This window comes from Pongo pygmaeus, chromosome X (genome assembly GCF_028885625.2).
Source record: "Pongo pygmaeus isolate AG05252 chromosome X, NHGRI_mPonPyg2-v2.0_pri, whole genome shotgun sequence".
Classification (NCBI taxonomy): Eukaryota; Metazoa; Chordata; class Mammalia; order Primates; family Hominidae; genus Pongo; species Pongo pygmaeus.
In genome coordinates, this window is record NC_072396.2 from 134,508,630 (window position 1) to 134,521,082 (window position 12,453).

A 12,453-nucleotide genomic window follows, 5' to 3' on the forward strand; every position below is an offset into this window, starting at 1 on the left:
TGAGGGTGACAGATTTCCCTTCCAGCACTTTGGGCTAAATTTCTGAAAGTTCAACCTCTGACCCACCTGTAGGCAGGCCCTACAGAGACAGGGCCTGCATGCCAAAGCTGACCAAGCCCCAGACTAGGCGTCAAAGCCACAGTCCGGACTGGGCTCATCTTCCAGGGGCCTCCATTTTGTTCACTGATAAATCACTTAAAATGTACTCGAGGCAGTAGATTGCAACATTCACATTTAAGATCAAAAGTCATACTTCCAAGAAATTTTAACTGTCCTTCTAGGTCTCTAGAATACAATTTTCAGTAGTTTGGGAGCACTTGGGTGGGAAAGTTTGGAAAAACTCTGCTAAGCCAATTTTGCCATTAATGAGCTATGTAACCACAGGCACGCCACGTCACAGGGCTCTCGCAGCCTCGGGCCTCCCTCCCTAGAGATTTCATGCTATCCAGAGCTCCACGCAGGCTTATTGACCATAGTGGCCATCAGGGCTCCACATTTCTTCCCTCTATGGAAACTTTCAGGCCAGCCAGGCGCGGGGGCTCACGCCTGTAATCCCAACACTTTGGAGGGCCGAGGCGGGTGGATCGCCTGAGGTCAGGAGTTCGAGACCAGCCTGGCTAACATGGTGAAACCCTGTCTCTACTAAAAATACAAAAATTATCTGGGTGTGGTGGCGGGCGCCTGTAATCCCAGCTACTCGGAAGGCTAAGGCAGGAGAATTGCTTGAATCCAGAAAGTGGAGGTTGCAGTGAGCCGAGATCACGCCACTGCACTCTAGCCTGGGTGACAAGAGCGATACTCCGTCTCAAAAAACAAACAAACAAAAAAAATCAAAAAACTGATATTGTGTTAAGTGTCATCTCTCTCCTTAATAGATTTTCTTTTTTCTTTTGATAGAGTCTCACTCTGTTGCCCACGCTGGAGTGCAGCAGTGCTATCTCGGCTCACGGCAACCTCCACCTCCCAGGTTCAGGTGACTCTCATGTCTCAGCCTCCCAAGTATCTGGGATTATAGGTGCGCATCACCATGCCCTGCTAATTTTGTGTTTTCACTAGAGACGGGTTTTGCCATGTTGGCCAGGCTGGTCTCTAACTCCTGACCTCAAGTGATCCACCCGCCTTGGCCTCCCAAAGTGCTAGGATTACAGGCATGAGCCACCGCCTGGCTCTTAATACATTTTCATTTAAGGAGACCATCTGGAACTAACATGTTTGAGCCTGAGAAGGGGCTCCAGGGCAAGTGGTCACCTGGTGGGGCCAACCAGCAGGTGAGCTATAGGGTGTTTCTCGGTGGTTCTACCTCCCGTCACCCCAGTAGCCATGGAATGAGCTGGTCTTCACCATCTATACCCCATACCTGTGGGTTCTGTTAGGAAGCTATATGGAGTGAATGTGAAAATCCTTTGGAAAGCTAAAAACTAGGCCTGGTACAGCAGAAAGCCCACTTGACTGGGAGTGAGGAAGATCAAGTTCCAGTCTTGGCCCAGCCTCTGCCTAGCTCCTCCCTCAGCTTCTGAGCTGGCGCCAACTCCTACTCCAGGACACACATTGACATCGATGGCTGTGACCACACCAGCCGGACTCGGCAGAGCCTTATGGTCCAAACTCATCTGCTCAGTTTCCAAAGGTCCTTCACAGTCTGACCCCACCCTACCTACTCCGGCTTGTTTCCCATGATTTCCCAACTTAAGCCTGGGCTTGAAGCCCAGTGGTCTCCTCATGGTCCCCTGAGGGAACATTCCAGGCTCATTCACGGAGTTTCTCAGGCCTGCCATGCCTTTGCTGCTCCTTTTTGGCTAATCAAATAGTGCCTATCCAGCAGGGTCCCAATCACATCCACCAACCCCATGGAGCTGGTTGTACCCTCATAATTACGGTCTGCACCCATGGAACCCCCTTCTCTAAGCCCCCATGACCCTTAAATTCTACCACAAGATTTATTAATCCCACAGGGTCTTGAATTGCCCTTTAATTATTTCATGTGTATCTCTTGTTTCCCCAACAGGTAGTAAAATCCATGGGATCAAAGCCCATTTCATCTCCTGACTAACACAGGTTTGGGCATTCATGAATGAAGTTCACCTAAATTCTCAACAAGAGTGAGATCTCTAGAAATGAGACCACAGGTCCTGATAGATCTTAGGGCTACAGACTAGGGGTAAGGTAGCCATAGAGTTGGGCAAATGTCTCCAGGGCTCCAGTGTTACTTTTCCTCTCTTGCTCCAGGCCTCTGTTAGGGACAAGATGTATTATCTAGAGTCATTTATTCCAAGTGGCATTGAACAGGCAGTTGATGATCAGGTCATCACCAAAGCATTCTGTCTTTGTACAAAACCACAATGTTTCCACCCTGGGGTTATTTGTTGATCACTGAACCCTCAGGAAAGACTTCATTCTGGATCAGGTCTAAGAAGTAAAGTGATTCAAAAAAACAGGGGTATGAGGATAACTATATGAAGAAAAATTTTATTTAAAGAAGCCTTTTGTTTTCTGGACAGACAAGGCTGACCAAGAATATGATTGGCATCTATAAAATGATGTATGAGGCAGATAGTCATGGATTTATTCACCAAAAATTGGTAATAAATGAAGAATAAATAACAAATAAGTAGTCCTATTTTACAAATGCATAATAAAGTTAAGAAACTTTTTAGGCTAAGAATATCAATTAAAAGATAAGCATCATCTAAAATAATGGTAATATAAGGGACAAACATGATTATAAAATAAGATTTAAAAAACACGCCTGTAATCCCAGCACTTTGGAAGGCCAAGGCAGGTGGATCACCTGAGGTCGGAGTTCCAGACCAGCCTGACCAACATGGAGAAACCACGTCTCTACTGAAAATACAGAATTAGCCGGGTGTGGTGACGCATGACTGTAATCCCAGGTACTCGGGAGGTCAGGAGGCTGAGGCAGGAGAATCGCTTGAACCCGGGAAGCGGAGGTTGCAGTGAGCCGAGATCGCGCCATTGCACTCCAGCCTGGGCAACAAGAGAGAAACTCCGTCTCAAAAAAAAAAAAACAAAAAAAAAAAACCCAAAAACAAACAAACAAACAAACAAAAAAAACAAGGCCAGACTGGGCGCAGTGGCTCACGCTGGTAATCCCAGCACTTTGGGAGGCCAAGGCGGGTGGATCATTTGAGGTCAGGAGTTTGAGTTTCAGACCAGCCTGGCTAACATGGTGAAACCGTGTCTCTACTAAAAATATATTTAAAAAAAAAAATTAGCTGAGTGTGGTGGTACATGCCTGCAATCCCAGCTACTTGGGAGGTTGAGGCAGGAGAATTGCTTGAACCCACGAGGCAGAGGTTGCAGTGAGCTGAGATCGCACGACTGGCACTCCAGCCTGGGCGACGGAGTGGGACTCCATCTCAAAATAAAATAAAACACCAAACATATTTGTTACAACAAAAATTAACGCAAGTGGGATAAATGCAAATATTAAAAGAAAATGTTATGGACAAGTCAACCCTAAAAATCACATGAAATCGCAAAGGACTTAAACTAGCCAAAAACAACTTCAAACAAAAGCAAAGTTGAAAGGCTAATACTACCTGATTTCAAGAATGATTATAAAGCTACAGTAATCAAAACAGTTGGTGTTAATGTAAAGAGAAACAAGTAGACCAATCAATGGAATTGAATACAGAGTGCAGAAATGGGCCCACATATAGACAATGGTAGTAGACTGATGATAGCTTTTTCAACAAATAGTGCTAGAATAATTAGATATTCATATGCATAAAGAAAAAAAAGGCTGGGTGCAGTGGCTCACACCTGTAATCCTAGCACTTAGGGAGGCCAAGCTGGAAGGATAGCTTGAGGCCAGGAGTTCAAGATCAGCCTGGGCAACATAGTGAGAACATACCTCTACAAAAAAAAATTTAAAATTAGCCAGGCATGGTGGCACACTCTTGTGGTCCCAGCTACTTGGAAGGCTAAGGTGGTAGGATCACTTGAGCTCAGGAGGTCAAGGCTGCAATGAACCATAATCATACCACTGCACTCCAGCCTGGGCAATAGAGCAAGAGCAAGAGCAAGAAAAAGAAAGAAGAAAGCAAGAAAGCAAGATAGAGAGAGAGAGAGAGAGAGAAAGAAGGAGAAGGAGGCAGGGAGGAAGGGAGGAAGGAAGGAAGGAAAGAAAGAAAAGAACTTGGATCCATACCACTCACCATACAGAAAAATTAACTCAAAGCAGACCATAGACTAAAATGTAAAGACTAATATTATAAAACCTATAAAAGAAAATATGAGACAAAATATTTGTGAACTAAGGCTAGGGGAAGAGTTCTTCGATACAGCACCAAAACTATGATCCATATAAAGAAAAATTGAAAAGTTGCACTTTCATCAAAATTAAAAATGTTTGCTAAAGTCAAGACACTGAGAAGGGGATTGAAAGAAGCCACAGACTACGAGAAAGTATTTACAAAGTGTGTATCTGATGAAAGTCTTGTATCCAAAAAATATAAAGAACTCTCACAACTCAACTACAAGAAAACAAACAATTCAGTTTAAAAATGGGCAAAAGATTTGAACAGACACCTCAACAAAGAAGACATATGGACAGCAACTATATGAAAAGATGTTCAACATCATCAGTCAATACAAACATCATCAGGGAAATACGAATTAAAATCACAATGAGATACCACTGCACACTTATTAGAATGGCTAATATAGAAGTGGTCACCTAATGAGACAGGTGTTTTCTGTGCATAGATTCTCATAGAATTAGCGGAGCTGAACTAGCCTCTGTTATCCTCAGGGGGCATTATAGGAAAAAGATTAGCTCCTCATTCTATGTCTAAATACCTCCTTGTTATCGGGTCATCAGGAATTTCAGGAGGTTAAGAATAATTGCCACCCTCCCATCCCCCAAAGCCTAGCAGTTCTAACTGAGGGGTGGGGACCAAGGGACTGAGTGGAGTGCTTTACTCAGGGGTGGTCCAGTTTATCCTAGGCTGCCTGTCCCTGCGGGTGGTCACAGGCTCCTCAAGCAAACACAATCCAGTCAATAGCAAATGGAACCTCCAAGTTACTCTCTGGGAGGCCTCTGGAAGGGGACTGGCCCCCAGTCCCCTGGGAGCTCTTCTGGGCGAAGGCAGTGCCCCAGCCTCAACTCAAGGCCTCTGGGCATTGGCCCAGAATGGACCCATCATCTATTCTAGTGAAGGGTGAGAGTGAGTGGTAGTCAGCCAGTTGGCTCCCAGAATTTTACACTCAGTAGGATAATAACAACAATCTGATGATTGCTAAATAGTTCCCAGGAGTACAACATTAGGCCTTCTCTCAAAGAAACTAACTTACTCTTATTTCTTCAGTGAATGATGCTCAAGATGAAAATGGTGAAGGACTAAAGAAGGCAATGTTAATACAAATATTAACGATTTGAGTTTTGCTCTTCACTACAGCACTGCCTGCCGTTCAGTATATTACACACACACACACACACACACACCTTCTATTACATCCTTTCCCTATCCTGTGCAATGGCCGAGTTAACAAAAAGCAGAAAAACCTGGAAAATCTCCCTCTTAGTTTCAGAAATGGGTGTGGCATGCCCTGCCCGCATTGCCAAAGAAGTAGTTGGTCCCTAGAGCCTGGCAAAGTCAAGGGTGTGTGAAGGGGAAATGGTGACAACAATAATAATACCTGTCACAGGAATAATAATAACAGCAGTGAACACTTACTGGGTGGGTACTATATGCCAGGCACTCTGCTGAGTGCTTTATATGCATCGTCTCATTTAAGCTTCACTCCAACCCTGTGAGATGGGCGCTGACTCCCAGAGTGGTTAAGTAACTAGCTCAACAGCAAATAGTCACACAGCCAGTAAGTTTGGCATATAAATGTAGAGAGCCTGTGCTCTTCCTCCTCTAGACAATAACGTGTATTGGGAAGGATATTGGGTCACACTGGAAGAGGAAAGGAAGCTTCAGGAGAGTCAGGTGTTCTGAGAGGCAGGAAGTGCCTACACTGGGCCAAGAAAATGACCCATCAAGAAGGTGGCAACTCGGCCAGGTGCGGTGGCTCATGCCTGTAATCCCAGCACTTTGGGAAGCCAAGACAGGTGGATCACCTGAGGTCAGGGGTTCGAGATCAGGCTGGCCAACATGGCGAAACCCCGTCTTTACTAAAAAATACAAAAAAAAAAAAAATTAGCTGGGCATGGTGGTGGGCGCTTGTAATCCCAGCTACTTAGGAGGCTGAGGCAGGAGAATTGCTTGAACCCGGGAGATGGAGGTTGCAGTGAGCCGAGATCACACCACTGCACTCCAGCCTGGGCGACAGAGCAAGACTCTGTCTCAAATTAAAAAAAAAAAGAAGGTGGCAACTCAAGGGAAAGCTTGCTCGGCCTCTACAAGCTGCTTAGCTTGCTTCTTGTTAGCCTTTCTGAGAAATGTTCTGGCACTTTCCCTTGCAGACCTTCCTGCATGAAACACCCTTCCCTGCTCCCTGACCCTCCTCCTCACCCTGGAAGCAGGCTGGGGTCTCTTTGCCGAGAAACTCACCTTAGGGCATGATTTCCCAACCAAGAAGTCAGGGCCCTCTGGTATGTCCCTTTGGTGTTGAAATGTGCTGGGGAGGGTGCAGGGAAGTGAGAGAGGAAAATGATGAGTGTGTGTATGTGGCAGGGGGATGTCTGGGAGTTTTTTTATCCAATTAAACCCAACAAGGGCCAAGCTTCCTCCATGTCCAGCCTTGGGAGACACAGAATCAGTGGAAGCAATATATGGCTGGTCCTTAGCGGTCTGGGCAGAAACACATGATACTCTACATTCTTCATTTCCCAGATGGTGGAGTGGGGAACAATTATGAAAATCTTTCCTCCACCTGAAGCTCTGGGCTTCCAGAGAAATCCCAGAACTCTGAGGAAAAGGTGGGATCCAGCCAGCCTGAGACTGCCATGAGCACGTGTGGCATGTCAGTTTTCCTGTCATTTAAGTGCCCTACGTCTCCCCTGCCATCTCTCCCACTCCCCAGGGGCCTGTGTATGTGTGTGTGTATGTGTGTGTGTGTGTGTGTGTCTGGTAAGGGAGGGGTTTCAAAATGAAATCCCCTCAGCTTGGGTGGCAGGCTGGCCAGCCAGTTTATATCTCCTGGAGTGGAGACAGGGGTTTGCACTGAGCCACCCACACTCGCTGACCTGGTCTTTTATGTGACACGCATTTGCCAAACAATCATCCAGGCTTCGAAGGTCAGTTCGTGGCCAGGGAATAGAGAGAAAGGCGTCTTTTCTTCCTTTTCTGCTGAGCCAAATCTCCCCCTTGCTTCCCCCTCACCCCCCTTCAAGTTCTAGCCTAGGCCCGCATCCCTCACAAAGCCTTCCCACCCTCCTCCAGCTGCTGCTGACCTCCAGTCCCAGCCGTGCTGGCCTCTGCTCCAACAAGCACAATTAGCACCTGACCAGCCACTGGCCCGGCTGCTTGTCCTCGCCTCTGATTGTTTCGGTGTCTTAGTCATCTCTTCCCCAGCGCCTCCTTCTCTCATCTCCCCCACAGCGCCTAGCATCGGTTGGGCACACAGTAGGTATTAATAAATATCTGTTGAATTGAAACTCGGCAGCCCCTATGAGGTCAGAACCCTCATAAGCACCCCGACCAGCAGTTTCTTGGCAACCAGCACTGGGGCCCGAGCTACAGGGCATTAGCAGTGTGGCTGCTATTACAGGACACACGAAGCTCAGCGGCCAGAGATTTGCAGGCAAGTTGGTGTTGATGAGAAAAGCCCCTGACCCCTAGGAAAGCGCCTATGGGATTCTGGGTACCTTGCAGGAGTTTCCTTTCTCCCCTGCAGAAGTAGTTTTCAGTCTGAGAACCACAAAAAGAATAAATTGGAAGAGAAGCCAGAAACCTCTTTGCAGCTTAGAAATCCAGGAGAGATGCCAAGCCCAGGTTGGGGTCAGGCCCTACCCTGAGGACAGAAGGCTGCCCAGGGCCTTTCCCAGGTCAGTGGGAGATCCTGGGGAGACAGGGGGCATGGCAGACATGAGCCCTTCCACTGCAGGGGGCTATAGGGATGTTTGGAGGGTGTCCCTAAGAAATGCCATCCTGCCCTGGAACCCAACAAATGACATCCTGCAAGATTGCCACCTGTAGCTCATGCAGAAACCAGTGTCCCAGCTAGGAGCAATGGCTCACGCCTGTCATCCCAGCACTTTGGGAGGCCAAGGCGGGCGGATCACCTGAGGTCAATAGTTCAAGACCAGCCTGGCCAACATGGTGAAACCCTGTCTCTACTAAAATATACAAAAATTAGCTGGGGAAGGTTGTGGGCACCTGTAATCCTAGCTATTCAGAAGGCTAAGGCAAGGAGAATTGCTTGGGCCTGGGAGGCAGAGGTTGCAGTGAGCCGAGATTGGGCCACTGCACTCCAGCCTGGGCGACAGAGCGAGACTCCATCTCAAAAAAAAAAAAAAAGAAAAGAAAAAAAGAAAAGAAAAGAAACCAGTGTCCCTTTCCCTCTCATTCACCCAAATCCTAGGGCAAGACTGCGTGTGGGGAGGGTGGGGGGTGCATCTAGACCAGAATCTGGCCAGGTTCTTCAGGCAAAGAGAAGCCCCCAAGTCTAGGGTGCTTGATCCCCCACACTGGCTCAGGAATTTGATCCTAGCTTCCAATTACAATTATTTATATAGATGACGTATCCCCTCTCCCTGACCCCTTCCCGTACCCCTGCTCCGACTCCAGCCCACATGAAAAGGTACACACAATCCCAGAAGGCAGGTGGTGTCTTCCTCACATCCATGTTTTCCTCACTGCCACCGCGTTGGGGCCTGGTACTAGGACTGGCTCTGAGCGAGTGTTTGCTGAATTGAATCTGAGTTTTAGGCGCTGCATTAGGCAATATCGTAAGGGCAGCTAGCACTTACTGTGTGCCATGTGCTGTTCTAATAAGCATCTTATATGTATTCATTCATGTATTTGATCCTCACCAAAGTGTTATAAAGTAGGTCTCATGTGACAGATAAGGAAACTGGGGCATACAATTGACTGGGATCACATAGCTAGTAAATAACAACGCTGGGATTTTGACCTAGACAGCCAGGCTTTAAGAACTGGAGGTAGCTGGGTGCAGTGGCTCACGCCTGTAATCCAGCACTTTGGGAGGCGGAGGCGGGTGGATCACCTGAGGTCAGGAGTTCGAGACCAGCCTGACCATCATGGAGAAACCCCGTCTCTACCAAAAATACAAAATTAGCCGGAAGTGGTGACACATGCCTGTAATCCCAGCTACTCGGGAGGCTGAGGCAGGAGAATCACTTGAACCCGGGAGACGGAGGTTGCGGCGAGCCAAGATCGTGCCATTGCACTCCAGCCTGGGCAACAAGAGTGAAACTCCATCTCAAAAAAAAAAAAAAGAACTGGAGGTAAGGAGTTCAAGATTACAGTGAGCTGTGACTGTGCCACTGCACTCCAGCCTGGGTGACAAAGTGAGACCCTGAATTAAAAAACAAAAACAAAAAGCAAAAAACAAAAAAACCCCACAACACTCTAAACGCAAAAACAAAAACGATGTAAAATTAGAACATTGCGGGGGTAGGGGATGTGGAAAGGACGAAGGCCAAGCTTAAGAGCAGAAGAGCAGAGGTTTCCCCAGGAAAGCAAACTCCTCAGCCTGTGTCTAGCTGGGTCTGTGTGACACGGCCTGATTTTTGCAGGATGAGGGGCATTTTGGACATGCTATCAATCAGGCCCCTAGAGACAGACCACAGCACCCTCTATTTTAGATCCCAATATATGCCAGAGAAGACAGAAGCCACTGTGTCACCACTTAGCACTAGGTGAGGGAGAGTGGATTTTGGGCCCCTAGGTTGTCCAGGGGTGGGCGCCAGTTCCTGAGCAACCACCGAGCAAACAGTGCAGCACAGGGAGGAATGCCAGACATAGTTGCAAACAAGCCACTCCTTCGGCTCACAGCAAGAGGCTGGGTGAGGGTGGTAGCATGGAGCCTGCTTCATGGTCCCCCCCACCCCTGCCCCCAACAAGAGATCCCAGGCTCTGAATCCAGCCCCAGAAACAACCAGATGCAAGGTAGCCTCTTCCTCACACCGGCTGGCTGGGATAGGAAGTCCTCCCTGATAATCTTCATTGAACTCCAGAGAGCTCCCCCTACGCTGCTCCTGTACTGGATGCACTGAATCTGAATTAATGGTTGAGAAGCACTTTATAACCAGGAAAACCCAGTGTAACTAACTGCAAGGAAGGACTGGCATTCTTGCTGGGCATATGTGTTCCCCGGGCATTTTCAGTGCCAAAGTCTCCCCAAAGGGAAGAGCTAGAACTGTTCCCTTCACCCACCTCCAACCTGGCACTCGGGCCAGGGGTCAGCTCGCAGGGGGTGAGTCCCCAATGGGCGTGCCCACCAGCTGTTGGGGCTGAGCAGTGGTGGTTCAGGCCCTGGGGTGGTGACCTCACTTCCGCTCCTACCTCCCCACCTCCCCAGCACTCCTCCCATTTGAGGCCCCACCAGGCCAAAATCGAGAAGTCCAAGGTTAACTGTTCCTTCCCACTTTAAGAGCTAATTAAAATAATTAGCCACAATGAACTGTCAAACATTAACCAGAAGAGGCTGCAGGACCAGACAGGCCTCTATCACAGGCCGAGGTATGAGGGGCGGGAATCAAATGGCCATCAAATCCCTCAGCTGGGGTATGGTGCGGGGCGGGGGCTGCCCAGGACGACCTCGCTGAGCCGAGGTGCCAAGGGGTCAGGAGGTGACTCTGGTCAGGAAGGTGATGTGCAGGCATACGGTGGTGAGAAACTGGAGTCAGGGTTAGGGGGCGGTGGAGGAGCCAGGAATTCATAAAGCGGTCACCGCCTCAGTAGTCCCTCAAGCCTCCAAAGCAAGGCGCTGGCGTGAGGGGACCCCGCATGGTGCGGCTGCTGAATCCCCTAGGCGGCGGCCTGGGAGGGAACCCGGAGGCGGGAGAGCCGGGGAGAGCGGGAACGCGGGAGCGGGAAGGCTGGCGGCTGGCTCACACGGAAACTCCGGCCCCTGCCAAGAGGTCTCTATTTTGGCGATCCAGTTCTCCAAATCATAGGTCTGCGTGCGCGTGTGTGCGTGTGACCCTAAAGCCCTGGCCCCAGAAGCCCCGGGGGCAGTCGGATCCATCTAGCAGCTCCGCCACAGTCCGCCCCACCTCCTCTGCCCTCGGGCGCCCAGCTTCTGGGGGCCTGCTGTCACGATCGGCCCCGTCACGGAACCCAGGCTGCGGGGGGCGAGGGAAAACAGGGGCCCCTACCCCGACTCCCCGACTCGGGGAATCCATTCCACTTCCATCCCGGGATCGGGAGCCCGGGTTCTCCAGCACACGCGCGGCGGGGCGACGCCAGGGCGGCTCGCGACACGCCGCGACTCTCCCGCCCTTCCCTGGGCCCCCAGCCCCACGCCGGGGCCCCGGCGCTCTCGATTCCGCCCTCAGGCAAACTTTTCCAGGTCCCCGAAGCCTCGAAGAACCGGCGCCATCGACGTACCTGAGGCCGAGTGGCTCACGGGCCCAGCTCGGTCGCCGGGCCGGGGTCTGTCTCCGTGGTCCCCGCTCCGGGGGCCGAGACGCGGGTCCCCAGCCCCGCCAGCCCGTCCTCTCCCCTCGGAAGGCGGGCCGGGCGAGCAGCGCCGGGAACTCGGCGCCGGCGAAAGGAGAAGTGGAAGTTGAGCGCGGCGCCCGGTCCGTCCCCGCGGCCGCCGGGGCCGCCGTCCCCCGCCCTCCTCCCCGCCCGCCCTTCCTCCCCGCCCGCCTGCCCCCGCCACCCCGCGCCCGTGACTCACCTCGGCGCCGGGGCAGGCTGGTCCGGGCGGGCGAGGCGCAGGGCTCTCCCACACGTCGCGCCGCCAATGGCAAGTTGGAGGGAGAGATGCAAATACCAGGTGAGACGGCGGAGCCCCTGATAAAACGGGGCGGGGGGCGGGGTGGAACGCGCGGGGAGCGGGGCGGACGCCGGGGAGGGCTGGGCCAAGACAGGGGGCGGCAGGGGCGCCCGGGGAGGGGGCGCGAACCGGCGCAGACCTGCACCGAAACGAGCGAGCGAAAGGGGAAATTGCACTAGAGACACACACGTCCCCGCAGGCGGCGGCTGGGGCGGGCGCGAAGGAGGCAGGGCGGGAGGGAGGGAAGAGCCGGAGGGAGGGACCGACGGGAGGGACCGCGGGCGGGCGGGGTGGGGGAGGGAACGAGGGAGGGACGAGGCATCTCGGTGGAAACAGCGCCCCTCCGCCCCGGCCCGCCCGCCGCGGTCGCCAGCACGGCAGGGGGAGCCGTGCCAGGGGCCCGCGCGGCCTCTCCTTCCCCTCGCGGCTCGCTCGCGCCCGGGGGACCACGAGGCAGGGCGCCCGCAGAGCCCGCGTCGTGCGCCGCGGCCCGGGCGGGCGCCCCCCGCTCTGCTTCTAGCCAGCGGGACTCCGAGCTCTCTGCTCGTTCTGCGCCCTTCCCGGTGCGAAGCC

At 51.6% G+C, this 12,453-nt stretch overlaps 1 protein-coding gene across 3 annotated transcripts in view; it reads right to left on the minus strand.

The window, feature by feature from the left end:
* ELF4 (E74 like ETS transcription factor 4) overlaps nt 1-12,099 on the minus strand; it is a 45,937-nt gene extending 33,838 nt beyond the window's left edge. The window contains exon 1 of one of the 3 annotated variants that reach the window (XM_054471310.2): nt 11,782-12,099. The gene's annotated coding sequence lies outside the window, so the exon portion shown is untranslated. Of the gene's footprint in view, nt 1-11,486; nt 11,706-11,781 lie in introns of those variants that run through there. The other 2 variants (XM_054471309.2, XM_054471311.2) reach the window with 2 other exon arrangements.
* Nucleotides 12,100-12,453: the final 354 nt, after the last annotated feature.